This window comes from Elephas maximus, chromosome 7 (genome assembly GCF_024166365.1).
Source record: "Elephas maximus indicus isolate mEleMax1 chromosome 7, mEleMax1 primary haplotype, whole genome shotgun sequence".
NCBI lineage: Eukaryota > Metazoa > Chordata > Mammalia > Proboscidea > Elephantidae > Elephas > Elephas maximus.
Genome location: NC_064825.1, coordinates 110,596,209 through 110,618,974, shown reverse-complemented (window position 1 = coordinate 110,618,974; position 22,766 = coordinate 110,596,209). Strand labels below are relative to the sequence as shown.

At 36.1% G+C, this 22,766-nt stretch overlaps 1 protein-coding gene across 1 annotated transcript in view; it reads right to left on the bottom strand.

The window, feature by feature from the left end:
- Window positions 1-22,766, bottom strand: part of LOC126080342 (olfactory receptor 10AG1-like) — a 38,951-nt gene that overhangs the window by 11,306 nt on the left and 4,879 nt on the right. The gene's annotated exons all lie outside the window — the stretch shown is intronic.

The following is a 22,766-nucleotide window of genomic DNA, read 5'->3' as shown; positions in this document are numbered from 1 at the left end:
CTTATTTTAAGAAGTTGCCACAGTCACCTCAACCTTCAGCAACCACCACCCTGATCAGTCAGCAGCCATCAACACTGAGGCAAGACCCTCCACCCATAAAAAAATTACAACTTGCCAAAGGCTTAGTGATGGTTAGCATTTGTTAGCAATAAAGTATTTTTTTAATTAAGGCATGTACTTATTTTTTTAAACATAATGCTATTGCACACTTAATAGACTACAGCATAGTGTTATCTTAACTTTTATATGCACTGGGGAACCAAAAAATTTGTGTGACTTGCTCTGTTGCATTATTTGTTTTATTGTGGTAGTCTGGAACTGAACCTACGATATGTCCAAGCTATGCCTGTATTGTCTGTGTGGTATTTACTGATACTAAATGGTCTGAGAGGAAAAGGCTGTCACTAGAAATCAATATAGATTCTAAAAACTGGGTGTACATCTAATACTGTACTCAGGATTTAATTCTGGACTGAAATAAAGGAATAAAACAAACAAACAAAGAAACAGGAACTGTTGTCATCAAGTCAATTCTAACTCATAACAACTCTATAGGACAGAGGAGACCTACTCCATACGGTTTCCAAGGAGCGGCTGGTGGATTGGAACTGCTGACCTTTTGGTTAGTAGACAAGTTGAAATAGACAAATGGAGGAATAGATATTGTTAAAATGAAAGCATCACTCTTAAAAGGAGTGAACTCTTACAAGAGAAGAATTAAGACTCATGAAAGGACAAAAAAGACACATCTTTAGGTATTGTTTTACAAATGACAGCATTTAATTAAAAAATAATTAAATTTTTATTAATTGAATACAATTATACAAACTCAACCTTTTTGATTTTGAAATTATCCATGTTTCTTGAGAAAAAATAAAGACACATCTTAAATATATAAGATGTGCCTTTATTTTTTCTCAAGACAACAGGATAGAAAGAGCAGAGATTTACCCTGTGTATTCTCCCAAAACTATCTATATTAACTCTCCTTTCTTGAAAATGTTTGTTCTTTTTACTTAAGGAAAATAAAATTAAAGTTATCATATTTTTATTTGAAATCTAAACATGAATTCCCTGGAAGAAATCTGAATGGTTAAGGAATGCTTAACAATATTCTGACAGAGTCCTGGTTGCACAGTGGTTAAGCAATCGATTTCTAACCAAAAGGTCCGTGCTTCAAACACAGGAGCCACTCTGTGGGAAGAAGATGTGGCAGTCTGCTTCTGTAAAGAATTACAGCCTTGGGAACATTGTGAAGCAGTCCTACTCTATCCTACAGGGTCCTTAGGAGTCAGAAGCCACTTGAAGGGAATGGATTTGGCTTTGGTTAGCAATGCTTTGTTTCACTTAAGATGTTAGACATTATCAATGTCCCCAGTCTACCAAACCTCTCACTACGCTTGTATCTTTGACATAAATTAGAAACTTAAACCCTGAAATTAAATTGAAAAACAATATGAACCTCAAACTTTATTTTTTTATAAATTCTCTAACTTAAAAAATATTACTTTCTTTGAAATAAATATTTGCTGGATTTCTCAGTGGTTGTAAATTTGTTTAATGGATTGTTTTACTTTTAATATCTTATTAAAATATTGGCACTAAAATACATAAATATAATACTTATTCGCTACAATGTCTTTACTAGAAATGCAGTTTTCCTATAATATTTAGTATTTTCCGGAAACAATAACATTATTATTTAAAATCATTGTTTACCATAAATTATATTTAATACAGTCAGAAATATTAAGGGGGTGCTTTAATAAAACATCACAGTTGCTACCCTATACCAACCAAAAAACCAAACCCAGTGCCGTCGAGTCGATTCTGACTCATAGCAACCCTATTGGACAGAGTAGAACTGCCCCGTAGAGTTTCCAAGGAGCACCTGGCAGATTTGAACTGTCAACCCTTTGGTTAGCAGCCATAACACTTAACCACTACACCACCAGGGTTTCCAGCTACTCTATATTAAATATTAATTCTAATAATACCATGATCTAAAGTTGAATATTGAATATTTTAAAGTTGAATATTAACATAAAACATTTCATATTTACCCTTCTCATTTGGGATTATAACAGCCCTGGTGGTGAAGCTGTTAAAGTGCTCCACTGCTAACGAAAGGCTGGCAGTTCAAATCTACCAGCCAAGCTGCAGGGAAAAGATGAGGCAGTCAGCTTCCAAGAAGATTTGCAGCCTCTTCTACTCTGTCCTGTAGGGTCGATATGAGTTTAAATTAACCCAGTGGGAGTGGGTTTCAGTTTTGGTTTTTTTGGTATAATCTTGTTTTTCCCTCACTGAAGAGAGTTTTTAACGCTTAAGTATTTAAATTACTTTCACTGAAATAATTTATTTCATCATTTCATCATAGATATTCAATCCACTCTTAAAGCAGTTAGTTCTTTTGGAACAGGGAATGCTCTTTAAATAAAAAATAGTAATCTCTACCCCCTGGGATCTCTTCCACCTGATGCAGGTTTGGCACTCTCTGATTTGGTTTATTTATTTATTTTCCCAGAGAGCTTTCACTCTACACAGAATACTTTTCCTATGCAGCCTCTCAGTGAACTAGAGTGAGCAGAAAGTTTTATTTCTTAGACTTGAATAGAGTCCTGGACTACCCTTAACTGAGCAATACCATTGGAGGCCATGCAAAATTGACACAAATCCAATTTTCCTCTTACCTATTACGGTTGCTTCATATGGACCCTCTGTTGCTACTTGACTGAATTCCTTTCACATTTCCCTGAAGTTATTTTGCTTGTTTTCTCCTCTGAAATGGGTTCCTTGATCCCCATTCAGGAGCTGGCTTTTGTGTAAAAGTTGTAATAAACATTCTGAAAACAAACTAATATATATGCGTATGTATGTATATATATATATGTTATGTACTTTATAGGTAAAATATATACCTATAAAGTACATAACATATAATTTGTTTCTTCAAGACTACCTGGGAAAACTGAGAACTGATTTTTGGATATATTAAATCTAAGTCAAAAATATATTTTTTTTCCCCTAGATTAATCCCAAAACGGGGACTTTTTCTTTTCCTTGCAGCATTCTCTCCTCTCCCCAACTTCATTCCTTCTGTGAACCCATTTTTAAGATGTGAATCCTATTAAACTTCACTTAGGAGAAGATAAGATTCTGATATAATTCCAATGGAGATGAGAGGCAAAATTCCAGGACACTAGTCTGTCTACTGTTATAAAATACTTCTGCTTCAAGACTTTAAATCTGTGTGACAGTAGTTTAAGAACATTGGCTTGAAGCTAAATTTCCACTTGTGAAAATAGGATGTTACTTCCTATTATTTGTAAACAGTGATTTCTAAGGGTTTATAATTACCACCAATCTTGAGATTAGCAGTGGATTATATATATTTCCATTACTAATCTAATGGTCATAAAAAGTATCTATCGATCTCCAGGACAGAGAAAAACCCTATAATATTATAATAACAAAGAATTATTAGGGAAGTTAATTGAAGGGTGTCTGGAACTATGACCTTGAAAACATGGAAGGTTAGTTAAGAGTATGTGGTAAACAAGGCCTCTCGTGGGAATCAGGTGTGGCAGAGCACAGCAGGGGGTGCAATGCCAGCCAGGCCTGAGCTACCGTAGATGCATATCCCAGGAGTAATTCAGATAAAAGGAAATTCTAAAGTCTCACAACATAATCAGGATTATATTGTGCATAAATAGCAGGATCTTCTAATGCCATAAATGGAAGACTCAAATACAAATTAGAATTGATCATAGAATAAAGATAGCAAATGAATAGATGAAAACTGGACTTTTAAGATAATTGTTATTTGGATACTTGAGAAGTCTTTGAGGAAAAAAAGATAAATTTTTATGAATATTTCATACTTCAGCAGGAAAGACTCCAAATGGTACACTAGTTCAGATATTTTAGAAAAATAAACAATAGAATAAATCTAAGATTAATATTTTTTAGAATATGATTTTGGAGTAATAAAGATTTCTACTTACAACTAAAAATTCAGAATGTAGGACACAAATGATTGATAAAATTCAACTGTGTAAAAATAAATAATTGTGCATAGTTAAAAATAAACAGGCACCAAACTACTGTCAAAAAGTAATTAATAAAGTGTGGGAAAATAATTATAAATCATATCTCAGAGAAAGTGCTAATTTCCCTTATAAATACATTATTCTTAAGTATGAAGAAGTGAAAAATGCGAATAGAAAAATGGACCAAATATGTAAGTTAACACTTCCCATAAAAAGGGAGTAAAATCATCCCTAAAACATATGAAAATACATTCATCATTATAAAAAAGAATGAAATTTTAAACTGCTTGGGAAAATATGTTTTTTATATACAGCTTAGAAAACTGTACAAAGGTTCAAGTTCTGTGGAAAGGAATTGGATACCATTGACTGATATCACAATTGTATCTAGTCTTTGGTGGCACAAATTATTTGTACTCTACTCCTAACATAAAGATCTCTGGTGGCGCAGTGGATAAGAGCTCAGCACAGTTCTACTGTGTCCTGTATGGTCACTATATATTGAAATTGACTGATTGGTGAAGGGTTTGGTGCTGTTTGGGGTACTAACTTAAAGGCTGGCAGTTCAAAGCCACCTGCAACACAGCGCAACAGAGATCTGGTGATATGCTTCTGTTAAGAATACAGTCAAGAAAACCCTATAGAGAGGTCCAACTCTGTAACACATGGGGTCTCCTTGAGTTGGAATCGATTTGACAGCAATATTTTGGGGGGATGTTTAGTCTTTGAAGGAATAAAACATGCGCACATATGAATTTATACAATAAACTATATTCCAGTATAGTTTGTAATTGCAAAAGATTATAAGTCAGTTAAGTGTTAGTCATTAAGTGGATTGTGTTTCTCTGACTTAATGAGTTTTCATTTTTATATTCTCATCATTCTTTTCTTTTTCACAGCTATTTGATGCCTCTAAAAATACTTTTTAAAAAAGGTATCCAGATTTTTCAAATGGTTGAAGCAGGAACATTGGCTTGCTCTGACACATTGAATTTTAACTGGAAATAGAAGTTCTTTCTTTGTTTTCAATGTTGGCAACTTTACGTGATTTGATTTTAAGTGTTCATTCATAACATTTTGGTTTGTTTCTTCAAATTGGTTTATTTGACTAAATTAAAATTTAGGCTCCAGAGGGTGGAGATGACATGGCAGCACAACATCCCTCTACAACAAAGACTGGAAAAACAAAGTAAAATAGAGACACATATCAATCCTGGAACCCTGAGCATCAAATGAAGAGATAAAGAACTTAACCAAGCACCAAATGAAATAAGAAACTGACAAAGCACAGAGAGCAAGGAGAGATCAGCCTGAATCTGGGATGCAAGATCATACCAGCCAGATACCAAGCTAGGAATGAACTCTCAAGGACAATTCAAAACCAACAGATACACAACAGAGAACCAGATAGGTTAATCTGTGAATTGCAACAATGTCAGAACAATAAAATACAGAATAAATTGTGTAGGTATAGAACTTCTTAATGGAGAGGAAGGCAAGGCAATACCAAGTAATAATAGATTTATTCAAACTTAGGAAGACAAGGGTAAATTTGAAAAAAATTACAAAGAAAGTTTACAGATCTACTCATCAAAATGAAGAAAAACATAAAGTCTTAGTAAAAACAAAATCTATGAAAACAAAAGAAATGAAAAAAAAATCCTCAAAATTCAGCACATGAGAATAAGAGGAACAAAGAAAATGTCTGCACCACAGAAATAAATAATAATAAAAAAAAAAAAACCTATAAAATGACAGCAGTAAACTCAATAATTACACTGACTGAATAAGGCCAAAATGCACCCATAAAGAGACAGAGAGTGACAGAATGGATAAGAAAACAGGATCCATTATTCTGCTGTCTATGAGACACACCTTAGACATAAAGACATAAATTAATTATAGATCGAAGGTTGGAAAAAATACATTAAGCAAACACCAACCAAAAAAAAAGCAGAAGTGGCAATAGCGCTCTCAGATACCACAGATTTTAAAACAAAATCCACCATAAAAGACAAAGAAGGGCACTATATAATGATTAAAGAGATGATCCATCATGAAGACATAATCATAATAAACATTTATGCCCTCATGACAGGGCTCCAAAATACACAAAACAAACTCTAACAGCACTGAAAAGAGAAATTAGCAGTTCCACCATAATAGTAGGCGACTTCAACACACCATTCTTGGTAAAGCACAGACCTTCTAGAAAGCAACTCAACAAAGATATAGGAAATATAAAGAAAACAATCAAACAACTTGACCTCATAGACATATATACAAACTCCATCCAACAGCTGCAAAGCACACATTCTTTTCCAATGCTCATGGAACATTCTCCAGAATAGACCACATCTTAGGACACAAAACAACCATCAACAAAATTCAAAACATTGAAATAATACAAAGTAACTTCTCTGATCACAACACCATCAGAGTAGAAATTAACAACAGGAAAAGCAAAGGAAAAAATCAAGTACATGGAAACTGCATAATATCCTGCTTAAAAACCACTGGACAATAGATGAAATCAAAGTTGGAACAGAAAAATTCCTAGAATCAAACGAGAATGAAAACTGTTCATACCAAAACTTTTGGGACACAAAAAAGGTAGTCCTCAGAGGTCAATTTATAGCAATAGATGCACACATCAAAAAAGAAGAAAGGGACAAAATCAAAACATTAGCTACACAACTCGAGCAAATAGAAAGAAAACAGCAAAGAAGCCCACAGCCAAGAGAAGAAGGGAAATAATAAATATCAGAACAGAAATAAATGAAATAGAGAATTGAAAAACAATAGAAAGAATCATTAAAACCAAAAGTTGTCCTTTGAAAGGATCAACAAAATCGGCAAAGCACTGGTCAAACTGACAAAAGAAAAACAGAAGAAATGAAATGGAGGACAATACAACAGACTCAAGTGAAATAAAAAGAATCATAACAGAGTATTATGAAAACCTCGTGGAAATAGACAAATTTTTAGAAACACACTACCTACCCAAACTAACACAAAATGATGTTGAAAAACTGAACAGAACTATAACAAGAGATTGAAAAGGTAAAAAAAAAAAAAAAACCGAGGTTGGGGGGAACCTGACCCAGATGGCTTCACTGGAGAATTCTACCAGACATTCACAGAAAAGCTTACTCCCGTACTACTCAAACTATTTCAGAACTTAAAAAAGGAAGGGATACTTTCAAATTTATTCTATGAAGCTGGCATAAACATGATACCAAAATGAGGCAAAAAAATAATAATAATAATTTTTTTGAGGCAAAGACACCAATAAAAAAGTGAAAAATACAGACCAATATCTCTCATGAATATAGATGCAAAAATTCTCAACAAAATTCAAGTCAATAGAATTCAGCATCATATCAAAAAAAAAAAAAAAAAAAAATACACCACAACCAAGTAGGATTCATACCGGGTATGCAACGGTGGTTCAACATTAGAAAATCAATGTACATAATCCACCACATACGTAAAAGAAAAGAAAAGAATCACACGATCCTCTCAGTTGACTTAGAAAAGGCGTTCAGCAAAGTCCAATACCCACTCCTGATAAAAACCCTCAATAAAATATGTATAGAAGGAAAATTCTTCAACATAATAAAGGGCATCAATATAAAAGTAACGACCAACATCATTCTTAATGGAGAGAGGCTGAAAACATTCCCCTTGAGACTAGGAACAAGACAAGAATGTCCTTTATCACCACTACTATTTAACATTGTGCTGGAAGTCCTACCTACAGCAATACAGCAAGAAGGAAAGAAAGGGCATCCAAATTGGTAGTGAAGAAGTAAAACTGTCCCTATTTGGGGATGATATGATACTGTACCTAGAAAATACAAAAGATTTCACAAGAAAACTGCTGGAACTTACAGAAAGTGTCAGGAGAGAAGCAGGATACAAGATAAACACACAAAAATCAGTTGAATTCCTAAACACCAATAAAGAGAATGATGAAGAAAGATATTAGGAAAACAATACCATTGATAATAGTCCCTAAAAAAAATAAAATACTTAGGAACAAATCTAACCAGGGATTATGCAAAGAAAACTACAAAACACTATTTTTAGTAAAAAGACTATGCAAAGAAAACTACAAAACGCTATTGCAAGAAACCAAAAGAGATCTACATAAATGGAAAAACATAACATGCTCACGCACAGGTAGACTCAACATTGTGAAAATGACAATTCTACCCAAAACAATTTACAAATATAATGCAATCCCGATTCAAATACCAACAACATTCTTCAAAGAGATGGATAAACTAATCATTAATTTTATATGGAAAGGGAATAAGCCTTGGATAAGTAAAGCACTATTGAAGAAGAGAATAAAGTAGGAAGACTCGCACTACCAGACTTCAGAACCTACTATACAGCTACAGTGGTCAAGACAGTCTGATACTGGTGCAATGCTAGATACATTGACCAATGGAACAGAATTGAGAACCCAGAGGTAAATCCATCGCCTATGGTCACCTGATCTTTGACAAGGGCCCAAAGTCCACCAAATGGGGAAAAGACAGTCTTTTTAACAAATGACACTGGCAAGACTGGATGTCCATCTCCAAAAAATGAAACAAGATCCATACCTCACACCATAAAAAAAAACTAATTCAAAATGGATCAAAGATCTAAATATAAAGCCCAAAACTCTAAGGATCATAGAAGAAAAATAGGATCAAACGCTAATATACTGCATTAACAGGATACAAACCATAACTAACAGCCCACAAGCTGCAGAAGAGAAGCTAAATAACTAGTATTTCTAAAAATCTCTTATGTTCATCAAAATACTTCAACAAAAGAGTAAAAAGAGGACTTAAAAAAAAAAAAAGAGGAATTACATACTAGGAAAAAAAATTTGCCTACGACAGATCCAACAAAGGTCTAATTTCTAAAATCTACAGGAAAATTCAACACCTCTACAATAAAAAGATGAATAATCCAATTACAAAATGGGCAAAAGAAATGAACAGACACTTCACCAAATAAGACATTCAAGCCGCTTAAAGACAAGTGAGGAAATGCTCACAATTACTAGCCATTAAAAAAAAAAAAATGCAAATCAAAACCACAATGAAATACCATCTTACCCTGGCATTACCGGCAGGAATCAAAAAAACAGAAAATAATATATGTTGGAGAGACTGCAGGGAGATCACAACTCTGATGCACTGCTGATGCAAATGCAAAATGATACAACCATATGGCTCTTCCTTAGAAAGCTCGAAATAGAAATACCATTTGATCCAGCAATCCCACTCCTGGGAATATATCCTAGAGAAATAAGAGTCGTCACATCAATAGACATATGAACACCCATGTTCATTCCAGCATAGTTCGCAATAGCAAAAGGATGGAAATAAACTAGATGCTCATCATCAGATGAGTGGATAAACAAACTTTGGTACATACACACAATGGAGCACTAAGCAACAATAAAGAACAATGATGAATCTGTGAAGAATCTCATAACATGGATGAATCTGGAGGGCATTATGCTGAGTGAAATAAGTCAATCACAAAAGGACAAATGTTGTATGAGACCAGTGCTGTAATAACTCATGAAAAGGTTTACACACACACAAAAAAACAATCTTTGATGGTTACCAGGGAGGAGAAGGGTGAGGATGGAAAGACACTAAATAGATAATAGATAAATGGTAACTGTGGTGAAGGGTATTACAGTACACAATTCTGGGGACGCCAGCACAACTTCTACAAGGCATCATCATGGAAGCTCCATAGACACATCCAAACTCCCTGAGGGATGGAATTGTTGGGCTGAGGGCTGTGGGGACCATGGTCTCGGGGAACATCTAGCTCAATTGGCATAACATAGTTTATAAAGAAAATGTCTACATTCTACTTTGGTGAGTAGTGTCCGGGATCTTAATATTCTGTGAGCGGCCATCTAAGATACTCCCCTGGTCTCACTCCTTTGTTAGCAAGGGAGAATGAAAACTGAAGATACAAGGGAAAGATTAGTCTAGAGGACTAATGGACCACATCTACTAGGGCCTCCACCAGACTGAGTCCAGTACAACCAGATGGTGCCCAGCTACCACCACTGACTGCTCTGTCAGGAATCACAACAGAGCTGGAGAAAAATGTACGACAAAATTCTAACTCACAATAAAACTCTAACTCAGACTTACTGGCCTGACATAGGCTGGAGAATATGGCCCCTGGACACCATTTTAGCACAGTAAAGAAGCCACTCCTGATGTTTGATCTTCATCCAAAGATTGGAGGGGCTCATAAAACAAAACAAGACCAAAAGAGCACACCAGCCCAGGGACAAGGAATAGGAAGAAGGGGCAGGAGGGGACAGGAAAGCTAGGTAATAGGTGACCTCAGGGGAAAGGCTTAGTTCTACCTTTAAAGAGTGTCTCTGGGTTATAGTCTAAGGGAATCCTCTGTCCTCTACTGCCAGTCTCTCTGGCTTTTATATATATTACATGTAAAATCAGTTGTCCATAGTTGTTGACCTTAAGTGCTGTCAGGTCAGTTCCAACTCATAGAAAACCTAAGTACAACAAAATGAAAACTGCCCAGTCCTGCACCATCATCACAATCATTGTTATGATGGAGCCCATTGTTGCAAGCACTGTGTCAATCCATCTCTTTGAGGGCCTTCCTCTCTTTTGCTGACCCTCTACTTTACCAAGCATGCTGTCTTTCTCCAGGGACTGATCCCTCCTGATAACATGTCCAAAGTATGTGAGAGGAAGTCTTGCCATCCCTGCCTCTAAGGAACATTCTGGTTGTATGTCTTCCAAGACAGAGTTTTCATTCATTTGGTGGTCCATGATATATTCAATATTCTTCACCAACAACACAATTCAAAGGATTTAATTCTTCTTTGGTCTTCCTTGTTTGTTGTTCAGCTTTCGCAGGCATATGAGGTGATTGAAAACACCACGGCCTGGGTCAGGCACACCTAAGTCTTCAAGGTGACATCTTTGCTTTTTAACACTTTAAAGAGATCTTTCTCAACAAATTTGCCCAATGCAATGAGTTCTTTGGTTTCTTGACTGTTGCTTCCATGGGTGTTGATTGTGGATTCAAGTAAAATGAAATCCTTGACAATTTCAATCTTTTCTATGTTTATTATGATGTCATTTCTTGGTCAAGTTGTGAGGATTTTTCCTTTTCTTTATGTTCAGGTGTAACCCACACTGAAGACTGCAGACTTTTATCTTCATCATTAAGCTCTTCAAGTCCTGTTCACTTTCAGCAAGCAAGGTTGTGTCATCTGCATAACGTAAGTTGTTAATGAGTCTTCCTCCAATCCTATGCCCCTTTCTCTTCATAAAGTCCATCTTCTCAGATTATTTGCTCAGCATACAGATTGAGTAATATGGTGAAAGGATACAACCCTGACACACACCCCTCTGACTTTAAATCATACAGTATCCATGATATTCTCTGCTTTCAGCCAGGATGCATCTGACATCAATGATGATATATCTGGTTCCATGTGCTCTTCTGAATCTAGCCTGAATTTCTGGCAGTTCCTTGTCAATATACTGCTGCAGCAGCTTTTGAATGATCTTCAGCAAAATCTTACTTGTGTGTGATATTAATGTATTGTTTGATAATTTCTGCGTTCGGTGGGATCACTTTTCTGGGGAATAGGCATAAATATAGATCTCTCCCACTTGGTTGGCCAGGTAGCTGTCTTCCAACTTCCATGGTATAGATTAATGAGGACTTCCAGTGTTGCATCCTTTAGTTGAAACATCTCAATTTGTATTCCATCAATTGTTTGTAGACAATGCCTTCAGTGCAGTTTGGACTTCTTCCTTCAGTACCATTGGTTCCTGCTCATATGGTACGTCCTGAAATGTTTGGATGTTGACCAATCCTTTTTGGTATAGTGAATCTGTGTATTCCTTCCATCTTCTTTTGATGCTTTCCGAATTGTTTAATATTTTACCCATAGAATCCTTCAATATCAAAAATCGAGGCTTGGATTTTTTCTTCAGTTCTTTCCGCTTGAGAAATGCTGAGCATGTTCTTCCCTTTTGGTTTTCCAGCTCCAGGTCTTGGCACATGTCATTATAATACTTTACTTTGTCTTCTTCAGCTGCTCTTCGAAAGCTTCTCTTCGGTTCTTTTAGTTCATCATTTTTTCCTTTCACTTTAGCTACTCCATGTTCAAGAGCAAGTTTCAGTCTCTTTGGACATCCATTCTGGTCTTTTCTTTCTTTCCTGTCTTTCTAATGACCTCTTGCTTTCTTCATGTATGGTGTCCTTCATGTCACTCCACAACTCATCTGGTCTTCGGTCATTAGTATTCAGCATGTCAAATCTATTTTTGAAATGGTCTCTAAATTCAGGTGGGATATACTCAAGGTCATACTTGGCTCTCGTGGACTTGTTCTAATTTTCTTCAGTTTCAGCTTGAACTTGTATATGACCAATTGATGATCTGTTTGAGAGTCAGCCCCTGGCCTTGTTCTGACTGATGATATTGAGCTTTTCCCTTGTCTCTTCCCACAGTTGTAGTGGATTTGATTCTTGTGTATTCCATCTGGTAGGGTCCATGTATATAATCGCCGTTTATGTTGGCAAAGAAAGTTATTTTCAAAGAAGAAGTTGTTGGTCTTCCAAAATTCTATCATGTGATCTCTGGCATCAGTTCTATCACCAAGGCCATATTTTAAACTATTCTTCTTCTTTGTTTCCAACTTTTGCATTCCAACTCCAGTAATTATCAATGTATCCTAACTGTATGTCCAATCAATTTCAGACTGCAGAAGTTGGTGAAAATCTTCAATTGCTTCATCTTTGGCCTTAGTGGCTGGGGCGTAAATATGAATAAGAGTTGTATTAACTGGTCTTCCTCGTAGGTGTATGGATATTCTCCTATCACTGACAGCGTTGTACTTCAGGATAGATCTTGAAATGTTCTTTTAGATGATGAATGCAACGCCATTCCTCTTCTAGCTATGATTCCCGGCATAGCAGACCAAATGATTGTGTGATTCAAAATGGCTAATACCAGTCCTTTTCAGCTCACTATGCCTAGGATATCAATGTGTATGTGTTCCCTTTCATTTTTAATGACTTCCAATTTTCCTAGATTCATACTTCATACATTCTCATGTTCTGATTATTAATGGATGTTTGGACCTCTTTCTTCTCAATTTGAGTCATGCCACAGCAGCAAATGAAGGTTCTGAAAGCTTGACTCCATTCACTTCATTAAGGTTGACTGTATTTTGAGGAGGTAGCTCTTTTGAGTGCCTTCCAACCTGAGGAGCTCATCTTCTGGCACTATATCAAACAGTGCTCTGCTCCTATTCATAAGGTTTTCACTGGGTAAATCTTTTTAGAAGTCAACAGCCCTGTCCTTCCAAGTCTGTCTTAGTCTGGAAGTTCAGCTGAAACCTGTCTGCCATGGCTGACCCTGCCAGTATTTGAATACTAGTGACATAGCTTCCAGCATCGCAGCAACATGCAAGCCCCCACAGTGTGACAAACTGACAGACATGTGGTGGCAGGGAAATTACAGTACTGAAAATGGAATAAAAAGAACACAATTAAAGGGAATGTTGACAAGTTATTGTGATAAATGTAACTAATGTCACTGAACAAGTTTTGAGGAAATTCTCAAATGGGGATGTAACTTGCTGGGTAAACTTTTGATAAAAACTTGATAAAATATTACTAAAAAAATGAATATTGCAAATTAATTTTTAAAAGGCACTCATGCAATTCCAGAGTAAATTTGTTCATAGAACATCACCAGCACTGTAGAAGTCAATTACCAACCATGCCCTGGTAACACCACCCCCCATCCCAGCAATAAACACAAATTTGATTTCTATTATAATCATTCACTTCACCTCCTATGTATTTTCACTATGTAACTATGCCTATGAAAAAATACAAATTAATATTCTCTCTTTGCAAGCTTTATGTAAAAGTCATGCAGAGTGCATTCTATATATTTTAATTTTGTCAGTGAACACTGTATTTTAAAAATCATTTGTGTTATTACATATACTTAGAGTTTGTTCAGTTTTGTTCCTATTATTTCAGGTATAAACATTCAGAGTTCTTAAAAATTCATTCTACTGTGGTGGACATTTGGGATGTTCCCATTTTGGGACATGGGCACTGTTGCTTTTGCACAGAAGAACTCATTAGAAGGGAGCTTCTACCTAGAAGTAGCAATAATTTATTTCACTCTCAAATAAGCTTTCGGATTGGATGTATCATTTTATACTTGTAATAGCAACGTTTGAAAGTACCAATGTGATGTTTTACTTCCTGACCAGCACTCAATATTAACGTTCTTTTTGATTTTTACTCATTAGCTTGGTAAAATGTCATTGCATCTTTATAAAATATGTCATTGTAGTTCCAATATGAATATTTATTATTATTGAAGTAGGTCACATTTTAATATGTTTATGTTTTTTTCTCTTTTGCCTTCAGGTATCAATTGATGAATTTTCTTTTGAATTATTTGTCTTTATTATTACTTACTTGACATTTTCTTTTATATTCAGGATATAATCTCTTTGACAGTTATATATCCTAAAACTATTTTTCCATTCATTAGCTTTATATTTCACTCTTAAATTTCCTTTGATAAATAGCATTCTAAATCTTAATTTAGTCATAAAAACCGATTTGAAGAAATAAACCAAAATGTTTATGAGTGAGTAGACTTAAAACCAGATCACATAGTTTCCAACGTGTAAAACAAAGTATTCTTCATTATCCTTTGCTTCAAATGGTTTGGGATCGATTCATGTATGTTAGACAGCCACTCACAAGCTTTTAAGACCCCAGGCACCACTCACGAACGTGGGATATAGAACATTTTCTTTTCTAATTTATTGTGCTATAAGTAAAAGATTACAAATCAAGTCAGTCTCTCATACAAAAAGTTATACACACCTTGCTATGTACTCCTAGCTACTCTCCCCCTAATGAGACAGCCCATTTCTCCTCTCCACCTTATATTCCCCGTGTCCATTCAACCAGCCCTTGTCCCCCGCCGTCTTCTTGTGTCACCTCCAGACAGGAGTTACCCACATAGTCTCATGTGTCTCCTCAAGCCAAGAAGCTCACTCCTCACCAGCATCATTTTCTTTCTTATATATAGTCCAGTCCAATTCCTGTTGAAAGAGTTGGCTTTAGGAATGGTTCCAATCTTGGGCTACCAAAGGGTCCAGTCAGACCATTAAGTCTGGTCTGTTTTATGAGAATTTGAGATAGGCATCCCACTGTTCTCCTGCTCCATCAGAAGTCTCTGTTGTGTTCCCTGTCAGGGCAGTCATCAGTGGCAGGTGGGTACTGTCTAGTTCTTCTGATCTCAGGCTGATGTAGTCTCTGGTGTGTGTTCGTTACTGTCTCTTGGGCTCATTTTTACCATATGCCTTTGGTGTTTTTCATTCTCCTTCCTCCAGTTGGGTTGAGACCAATTGATGCATCTTAGATGGCCACTTCTAGCATTTAAATCCCAGATGCCTCTCTCCAATGCGGGATGCAGAAGGTTTTCTTAACACATTTTGTTATGCCAATTGACCTAGATGTCTCCAGAAACCATGGTCCCCAAACCCCCGCCCCTGCTACTCTGCCCTTTGAAGCACTCATTTTATTCAGGAAACTGCTTTGCTTTTGGTTTAGTCCAGTTGTGCTGACCTCTCTTGTATTGTGTATTGTCTTTCCCTTCACCTAAAACAGTTCATGTCTACTATCTAATTAGTGGATACCTCTCTCCCTCCCTCCCCACTCTCATAACCATCAAAGATATTTTCTTCTCTGTTTAAACTTTTCCTAAAATACTTATAATAGTGGTGGCATACAATATTTGTCCTTTTGCAACTGACTCATTTCACTCAGACTAATGCCTTCCAAATTCCTCCATGTTATGAAATGTTTCATGGATTCATCTTTGTTCTTAATTGTTGTATAGTATTTCATTATGTGAATATATCATAATTTCTTTGTCCATCCATCCATTGATGGGCACCTTGGTTGCTTACATCTTTTTTTCTGTTGTAAACATTGCTGCAATGAACACGGGTGTGCATATACCTGATTGTGTGAAGGCTCTTATTACTCTAGGATACATTCCAAGGAGTGGGATTGCTTGATCATATGGTAGTTCTCTTTCTAGCTTTTTAAGGAACTGTCAAATCAATTTCCAAAGTGGTTGTACAATTTGATATTCCCATCAGCAGTGTATGAGTGTTCCAATCTCTCCACAACCTCTCCAAAATTTATTATTTTATATTTTTTGAATTAATGCTAGCCTTGATGGGATGAGATGGTATCTCATTGTAGTTTTTATTTGCATTTTTCTAATGGCTGATGATTGTGAGCATTTCCTCATGAATCTGACAGCTACCTAAATATTTCCTTTAATGAAGTGCCTATTCATATCCTTTGCCCATTTTTTAATTGGTTATTTGTCTTTTTGTAGTTGAGTTTTTGCAGTATCATGTAGATTTTAGAGATCAGATGCTCATCAGAAATATCATAGCTAAAACCTTTTTGCCAGTCTGTAGGTAACCTTTTAACTCTTTTGGTGAAGTCTTTGGATGAGCATAGGTGTTTGATTTTCAGGAGCTCCCAGTAATCTAGTTTCTCTTCTGCAGAGTTAGTTATGTTTTGTATACTGTTTATGCCATGTATTAGGGCTCCTAGTATTGTCCCTATTTTTTCTTCCAAGATCTTTATTGTTTTAAATTTTATATTTAGGTCTTTGATCCATTTTGAGTTAGTTTTTGTGCATGGTATGAGGTATGGGCCTTGTTTCATTTTTTTGCATACAGTTATCCAGTTATTCCAGCGCCATTTGTTAAAAAACTGTCTTTTCCCCCATTTAACTGACTTTGGGACTTTGTCAATTATCAGCTGCTCATATATGGATTGATTCATGTCTGGATTCTCAATTCTGTTCTATTGGTCTGTGTATCTGTTGTTGTACCAGTACCAGGCTGTTTTGACTACTGTGGTGGTATAATATGCTCTAAGATCAGGTAGTGTGAAGCCTCCTACTTTGTTCTTCATTTTCAGTAATGCTTTACTTATCCAGGGCCTCTTTCCCTTCCATATGAAGTAGCTGATTTGTTTCTCCATCTCATTAAAGAATGTTGTTGGAATTTGGATTGGAATTGCTTTAAATGTATAGATCGCTTTTGGTAGAATAGACATTTTTATAATGTTAAGTCTTCTTATCCATGAGCAAGGTATGTTTTTCCACTTACGTAGGTCTCTTTTGGATTCTTGCAGAAGTGTATTGTAGTTTTCTTTGTATAAGTCTTTTACATCTCTGGTAAGATTTATTCCTAAGTATTTTATCTTCTTGGAGGCTACTGTAAATGGTGTTGATTTGAGTTCCTCTTCGATGTTCTTTTTGTTGGTGTGGATGAATCCAACTGATTTTGTATGTTTATCTTGTATCCTGATATTCTGCTGAACTCTTCTATTAGTTTTAGTAGTTTTCTTGAGGATTCCTTAGGGTTTTCTGTGTATAAGATCATGTCATCTACAAATAGAGATACTTTGACTTCTTCCTTGCCAGTCTGGATGCCCTTTATTTCTTTATCTAACCTAATTGCTCTGGCTAGGACCTCCAGCACAATGTTGAATAAGAGTGGTGAGAAAGGGCATCCTTGTCTGGTTCCTGATCTAAAGGGGAATGCTTTCAGGCTCTCTCCATTTAGGATGATGATGGCTTTTGGCTTTGTATAAATGCCCTTTATTATGTTGAGGAATTTTTCTCCTATTCCTATTTTGCTGAGTTTTTACCATTAATGGGTGTTGAAATTTGTCAAATGCCTTTTCTGCATCAATTGATAAAATCATGTGATTCTTGTCTTTTGTTTTATTTATGTGATGGATTACGTTAATTGTTTTCCTAATATTGAACCATCCCTGCATAACTGGTATGAATCCCACTTGGTCATGGTGAATTATGTTTTGATATGTTGTTGAATTCTATTGGCTAGAATTTTGTTGAGGATTTTCACATCTCAGTTCATGAGGGCTATAGGTGTGTAAATTTCTTTTTTTGTGCTGTTTTCTTGGTTTTGGTATCATGAAATGCTGGCTTCATAGAATGAGTTTGGGAGTATTCCATCCTTTTCTATACTCTGAAATACCTTTGATATTAGTGGTGGTAACTCTTCTCTGAAAGTTTGGTAGAATCTCTAACAAAGCTGTCAGGGTCAGGGCTTTTTTTCGTTGGCAGTTTGTTAATTACCTTTTCAATCTCTTCCTTTGTTATGCGTTTAATTAGTTGTTCTACCTCTGTATGTTTTACTTTAGGTAGGTCATGTGTTTCTAGAAATTTGTCTATTTCTTCCAGGTTTTCAAATTTGTTAGAGTAATCTGATATAATTCTTTTAATTTCAGTTGGTTCTGTTGTAATATCACCAGTCTCATTTCTTAGTCATATTATTTTCCTCCTTTCTTGTTTTTCTTTTATCAGTCTGGCAAATGATTTATTGATTTTGTTAATTTTTTCAAAGAACCATCTTTTGGTCTTTTAAACACTTTGAATGTTTTTTCTGTCCTCTATTTCATTTAATTCTGGTCCAATTTTTATTATTTGCTCTCTTCTAGTGCCCAAGAGTTTCTCTTGTTACTGTCTTTCTATTTCTTCAAGTTGTAGGGATAATTCTTTGATTTTGGTCCTTTCTTCTTTTTGGATGTGTACATTTATTTATTTCTATAAATTGACCTCTGAGCACAGCTTTAGCTGTGTCTCCAAGATTCTGATAGGAAGTGTTTCCATTCTTATTTGATTCTATGAATATCATTATTCTGTCCTTAATTTCTTCTATAATCCAATCATTTCTGAGCAAGGTATTGGTCAGTTTCCACGTGTTTGATTTTTCTCCTTGCTTTTTTTCTGTCATTGATTGTTCGTTTTATGTCTTTATGTTCAGAGAAGATGATTTGTAAGATTTCAATGCTTAGGGTTCTGTTAAGGCTTTCTTCATGGGGTCTATTCTAGAGAATGCTCTATATGCACTGGAAAAGAAAATACACTTGGTGGCTGTTGGGTGAAGTGTTTTCTATATGTCTATGAGATCAAGTTCATTGACTGTGGCATTTAGATCTTCCTTGTCTTTATTCAGCTTCTTTCTGGATGTTCTGTCCTTCACTGAAAGTGGTATATTGAATTCTCCTACCATTATTGTGGAGGGAGCCATCTATCTCATTTTTCAATGCTGTTAGTGTTTGTTTTATATATCTTGGAGCCCTGTCATTGAGTGTGTAAATATTTAATATGTTAATATCCTCTTGACATATTGCCCCTCTAATCATTACATTGTGTCCTTCCTTATCTTTTGTGGCAAATTCCACTTTAAAATCTATTTTGTCAGAAATTAGTATGTCTACTCCTGCTCTTTTTTGATTGTTGTTTGCTTGATGTATTTTTTCCATCCGTTAAGTTTTACTTTGTGTTTTTTAGTCTAAGGTTTGTCTTCTGTAGGCAGCATATATTGAAGGATCATGTTTTTTTATCCATTCTACAACTCTCTGTCTATTTTTTGGTGCATTTAGTCCATTTACATTCAGCATAATTACATATAGATACGAGTTTTGTGCTGTCATTTTCGTGTCTTTTTTTGGTGTGTTGTTGACAGTCTCTTTTTTCCAATTGATTTTTTTGTGTTGAGTAGTTTTTCTTTATAAATCGTATTTTCCTCTTTTCCATTCTTGATTTTTTTTTTTTTTTTTTTTTGATGTATTGGTTTGTTAGTCTCCTTTGTGGTTACCTTCTTATTTCCTCCTATCTTTCCAAGTTTAAATCAAACTTGTATCTCTCTATATCACCTTGGCTTCCTCTCTTTATGAAGGATCTATGAATATATCTTTTAGTCTCCCACCAATTTAATGTTGTCATCTTTTACAGAATGATATTTCTGTTCCCTGTTTTAAGTGGTTTTTTTTTGTTTTGTTTTGTTTTTAATCTTGATTTTTTTGTGTGATTTCTCTATCTGGGTTGATATCTGGTTTCCTGGTCCTGTGTTCCAGTTTTGGGTTCTTATCTGACATTATTGATTTTCTAACCAGAAAAGTCCCTTTATTATTTCTTGTAGTTTTTGTTTGGTTTTTGCAAATTACCTTAAACTTTGTTTATGTGGAAATGTCCTAATTTTGCCTTCATATTTGAGAGACAGTTTTCCTGGATATAAGATTCTTGGCTGGCAATTTTTTTTTTCTTCCATGGCTTTATATATGTCATCCCATTGTCTTCTTGCTTGCATGGTTTCTGCTGAATAGTCTGAGCTTTGTCTTAGTGACTCTCCTTTGTAGGTGAGTTTTTATTTATCCTTAGCTGCTCTTAAAATAATCTCTTTATTTTTGGTTTTGGCAAGTTTGATTATAATCTCTTGGTGACTTTCTTTTGGGATCTACCTTGTATGGGGTTCAATGAGCATCTTGGATAGATAACTTCTCATCTTTCATGATATCAGGGAAATTTTCTGCTAACATATATCCAACAATTCTCTTTGTATTTTCTGTTCTCCTTCCCTGTTCTGATAGTCCTATTATTACTCGTAGGTTATTTCTCTTGGTAGAGTCCCACAGGATTCTTAGGTTTTCTCCATTTTTTAAAATTCTTTAATCTGATTTTTCTACAAAAATACTGATCCCAAGTATTTTATCATCAATTTCACAAATTCTGACTTGCATTTTCCCAATTCTGTTCCTCTGGCTTTATATTGAGCTGTCTAATTCTGAAATTTTGTTTTAAATCTTCTAAATTTATGATTGCTGCCTAGGTTTTTGGCCTATCAATGGATTCTTGCAGCCTATTAAATTTATCATTGTGCTCTTGAATATCCTTCTTAATTTCCTTAACTGCTTTATCTGTGTGTTCCTTGACTTGTTCTGCATTTTGTCTGATCTCCTTCCTGATCTTTTGAAGAGATCTGTATATTAATCTTTTGTATCCTACCTCTGGTAATTCCAGGAATATACCTTCATCTGAAAGGTTCCCTGATCCTTTGTTTTGGGAGTTTGTTGAAGAGATCTTGGTATTCTTCTTTATGTAATTTGATATCAACTGTTGTCTCTGAGCCATCTATATATCATTGTATTTATTTATTTTATGTTTGCTTACTGTGTCCTAGCTTCTTGCTTTGTTTTGTTTTGATATACCCAAATAGGCTACTCAAGTGGGCTAACTTTATTATTATTGGAGCCTTTGAAGCTCTAATGTCCTGTCATCAGTTGGGTAGAGCTGTTACCAGGTATATGAGCTTAGGACTCCATTCACTTTTCTTGTACGGGTTCAACTCAGGTATCCAGGTAGTCAGTCACTAAGTGTGTGGTGCAGGCTCTCACCTACTGTCTTAGAGTAGGAGTGGAGATTGGTATATGCACAGGTCTCTGGTTGCTGCAGGAGGTCACACCCTGAGCAGACAGTGGGCTGACAACCTTCTCCCCAGTGTCTGGGAGGAAGGCGTGTCCCTATTCTCTAGAGTGCACAGGTGGGTGGACTCAGAAGCCATACCATAGGCACCTAATGCTTTTAACTGTATGGACTCGGACGCACTACTTATCCTTGGAGTGCTGTCAAGGGTGGCTAAATGGCTTGGGTGGAGCCACCAGTTCTCAAGTCCCTGATTTGAGTAGGTGAGGACCCTGCTTAATAGGCAGAGCAGTGTCAAACGTCAAAAAGCTGCCTCTCCACCACATAGCCGAAACAGTTAAAGCCAGACCTGAGGCACATATGCCCTTATGATGTAACAACAAGGGCCTAGCTCCTAAAATGGGGCCACACGGGTACATGCAGGGGTGAAAGGCATTCAAAATCTGTGGGCCGCTTGTGTCTGGACAGGAGCCACTTCTGCCCTAAGTTCCCAGTTTAGAGGAGCCAGCAGATCCTTTTTTTCCCCATTTCTTAATTTGTTCCTTCTTCAAGCCTGGGAGAATGTCTGAGTGTGTGCAGCAGAATCTATCTCAGGCCCAGGGAAATCAACTGTCACTGAAGCCTGCTTGGGGGAGGGGGCAGAGGGGTCAGTTAAATGAGAGAGAACTCTTTCACAAGGGGAACTCTTAGATCTGCACAGTAAATTAGAGACAGTAACTTATGCCGAGAGCTCTATTTCTCGATGATTCTGGAGACATGAGTAGATTCTGTGCTGCTAGCACTCTGTGGCTATGGAAGCTGCATCCCAAATGCTACCACCTTCCCCCATGACTTTGCACCAGGGGATTGGGCCTGAGCCATACACTAGTCTTCTTTCACTGAAGTAACTGCATCTTCCTAATGCTACTGCCAGCCCCGCTGTGGTCACATTGGGGATCGGGGCTGAGGGGGGCTGGTTCCTGCCACGTCAGAACCGGCAACTCCTCATTGCTTCTGAACTGTCTCTCCCTCTCCCAGCCGCTCAGTCAAATTTCTTAACTTTGCGTTTGAGGTTCAGTGCTCCTAGCTTATTGTATCTGTAATGGATTCACTTTTTTTTTTTTTTTTTTTTCGGGTCTTTGTTGTTAGAGGGAACACCAGAAGCGTCTGACTACTCCACTGTCTTGGTCCCACCTCTGGATACATTTTTCAAAAATTATATTAAGACGCATCCTGTAGCTGTGGAAGATAAAAAATTCTGATGAGAATATTATAATGAGAACTCATAACATCAAGAAAGACAAACAACCTAATGAATCACATTTAATTGGCTTGCAATCTTTTAC